General features: G+C 33.0%; 1 long non-coding RNA gene across 1 annotated transcript; it reads left to right on the forward strand.

Moving 5' to 3' along the window:
• The first annotated feature begins 576 nt into the window (after positions 1 to 576).
• On the forward strand, positions 577 to 3,071 carry LOC130590376 (uncharacterized). The gene is made up of 3 exons (XR_008968089.1): positions 577 to 1,354; positions 2,059 to 2,118; positions 2,799 to 3,071. It is a non-coding gene; the product is annotated as an uncharacterized LOC130590376 (long non-coding RNA).
• The last annotated feature ends 335 nt before the right edge of the window (positions 3,072 to 3,406 follow it).

Genomic DNA, 3,406 nt, shown 5'->3' on the forward strand with positions numbered 1-3,406 from the left:
TTAATTCTCCAATTAGCACCCAAAGTACCACACTTATTGACATTGATCAAAATAGGCAATTATATCACAATTTCAATGTAGGACAAGTTAGGACAAATAACCACAAAGTGAATTATAATCAAAGTCAGCTTTTCTCATAAAATACTGAAGAAAAACGATGAACTTCAAATTACTATACCTCCATGATTAGGATCAGCAACACCATGGGAAATATAAAGAAGTCCAAGGATTGTCAAGAATTGTCCAAATAATCCAAAGATTTGCAAAATAATCTCCATTTTCATCAATGATGGAACTCTAGTCGAATAGAAATCAGAAACCTGTAATAGTTAAGCTACTGTTGCCATGTAATCAAGGTTTGAGCAACTCAAACAATGAACTAACTAACAGGTGAAGGAATAGAGAAGAGAGAGAAATAGGGAGACAAAGAGAGAGAGAGATAAGGAGAGTAGAGAATAGGAGAGAAGTAGGAGTGTTTGATTAAATTTCTGAATGATCTCTCCAATGTAAAGCTTAGGCTATTTGTAGTTAAGCTCAACTGATTCTTAACTAACTTTCCCGCCTAAAAAGCTGTTAAGTTTGTTATAACTACTTCTTAACAAACCTCCTATTACATTCCACCCTCCTTAAAACAAAACTTCCATACAAGTTTTGATCAATCAATTCAATCATTACAAACAGATTGCTTATCTAAGAATGTTCAATGATTTACAAAATTCTTAAGGAATTACAAAAGAGGGGAACCGTTTTTCAAATTCTTCTACAAACTCCCATGTAGCTTCTTCTGTAGACATTCCTTCCCACTGGACAAGTGTAACACCTCGATTTTTGAAACAGTTTATTATCTATTTTATTAACTATATTATATATTTTAGTTTATTTAATAATTAAATTCATTTATCTTTAGCAATTATTTTATAAATAATTTATTATATGCTTATAGTGGGACAAGTTTAGTAAGTAATTAAACTAGTAATAGTATTAAGAGGAAATTTATTCACATGTATGTAAGAAGGGGGAAAAGGGAAAAAAATAAAACAAGAAAAGAAAACGGAAAGAAAAAAAAAACAAAACAACAGAAGAACGACATTTCATAACGCTTCACCACCGTTTAACCTCTTCATCATCTCCACCCTCTTCACCATCTTCTTCTCTCAAAATCTTTTACATTCTTCCTTCATCACAACCACCATCGTTGCCGACGACACAACCACAGCCACTAGAGGTGACACCATAGAAGTAGGCGGCGCAAGGAAGAAAAGTGGGGTCATTGTTGCTGTAATTTGGAGCATTTGGTGCTCGAATTAGGGGCGTTTGCAAGTTATTTCTCATCCCCAATCATCTATATTAGTGGGTAAGATGAATTCCTCAACTAATTTAAGTTTTCTTTTAAAAATTATGAAGTTAGGGTTTTTAGATTGAAATTGAATTGGGGTTTTTGATTTTAGAGTTTGGGTGTGGAATTTATTGAGTTGAATGTTCATTCATGAGTTTAATAGTTAGTTTAGAATAGTAGGAAGCTTGTTAATGTTCAAGTGAATTGAATATAGTGTGCTGTAATTCGTAGAATTACCAGTTCAGGTTCGTATTTTGCGTTTTTAGGCAGTTTACAGACATTTTTAGCAAAAATACTATTTCACAAAAGTTGTTCGTATTGAAATTTTACTCAAGATAGGCTCAAGAAACGCTTGATTTGGACTTCGTAGGAGAAAGTTATGCTCATATTAAGTTTCTGTTCAAATTTCATATTTTATATAGTTGATTTAAAACTCTACTTTTCATATAATTGCTTCATAATGAACTTTTGAGTTACCATATGAACATATGATTCTTTAATGTTGATTTTATATAAAGTAAGATGATTTTGATTAATTTGGTAAGGGTTTTAGTTAGACGGTTTGAGTTAGACGTTAGAACATGAAAGTCATTTATATGGTAAAGAACATGATATGTTTGTTTGATGTTTTATGTGAAATTAGAAAAGGTTGATGGCTTTGTGAACTAGAGTTAGTTGTATCCAAGTCTTTTACTTACGAAGTACACACATTTATATTGTAGATTCCGGTTTCATTGAGGAGCCGTATTGACTGAGCTAGTTGGTTTGATATAGTTTAAAAGGTAAGATTCCTTACTTAAATCTTTAATAGTTACAAGAAAGGTCTACAAAAATAGATTTCAACTAAAATTTCATATTTACGAGAAACGATTATAAAGGTATGTATCTCTCTTGAGTTGAGATTGGTTTGAATAGGAGGATGTTCCTCCTAATACGGATAGTTTGTTTTCAAACCTTGAATTATAAATAGTTACAGAAAAGATTTATGGATAGTTTTATGTTTTTAAACTGGTTGGGATTGCCTTTATGGTGTCTCAAGGAATTGGAACTTTGTCGGGATCGTCTCGACATTACAGAATAGTTGGGGGTACGTTGATCAGTACCTCAGACTTAGATCTTCTGCTACGGTTTGACCGTTTGTGGGGTGTGCACACTAGGGGTCTTTGTCTAATAGTTACCGGAGGGCCTAGCTAGCCCAATGGGAAATAAAGTTCGTTCCATTCCATAGATTTATGATTCTAAGATTCTGAAAGAAACGTTTTAGCAGAGAAAATAGAAAAGTATTTGGTTTGGAAAAGAAATGAAGAAAAATGTTTTACAATGTTTTATTTAGTATTGGGATTGCAAAAGTGAATGATTTGTAGGATATAATTAATGCATCCTACCCGCATATGTATTTGGCTTTACAGTATTGAATCTTGCTCAGCCTGTTTGGCTGATACTACATGCTTGATATATGCAGGTACATGAAGGCTTAGAGTCGGGGTATGGGCGGAGAGCAACGTCCACTAGTTTTGCGTAAATATAATTATAATAGTTCTGTTCTGGTGCATTTCTTATATATAATCAATATTTTGAGACTTAGGGTTGTAAATATTAATCCACCTAAATCTTTATTCGGTTGGGTTGTAATAGTTTAAAATAAGCTTTAATTTAGTTTTGGTGCAGGTAGTTCTTCCTTAGCGATTATTCTCGTAATAATCGTGGAATAACACGTTTGGATTTCGAGTAGTTATACAGGAATTTCTTGGTATTTGAAATGGGTGGAGTTGTTGGGAATTTGGATTTTGGATTGCTGATTTGTTGAAACAGGTTTAAAATTCGGACGCCAGTCCTAAATTAAATTTTAGGCAGTCCATTTTTCAAACGGAACTCTGCCGAATTTTCTATAGAATTTTAATATTATTTAATTGAATTAATCACTCGAAATTCAGGGGTGTTATAGTTGGTATCAGAGCCTAGGTTAATAAAGGACTGGGTTAAGTTAGAGATGATAGGAAACTAAAATTTTGACAAGCCGAGGTGAGAAAGTGAGATGGGTTATACACGGGAAGTGTATATTCTGTGTTG

Source organism: Beta vulgaris, chromosome 1 (genome assembly GCF_026745355.1).
Source record: "Beta vulgaris subsp. vulgaris cultivar EL10 chromosome 1, EL10.2, whole genome shotgun sequence".
Taxonomy (NCBI): domain Eukaryota; kingdom Viridiplantae; phylum Streptophyta; class Magnoliopsida; order Caryophyllales; family Amaranthaceae; genus Beta; species Beta vulgaris.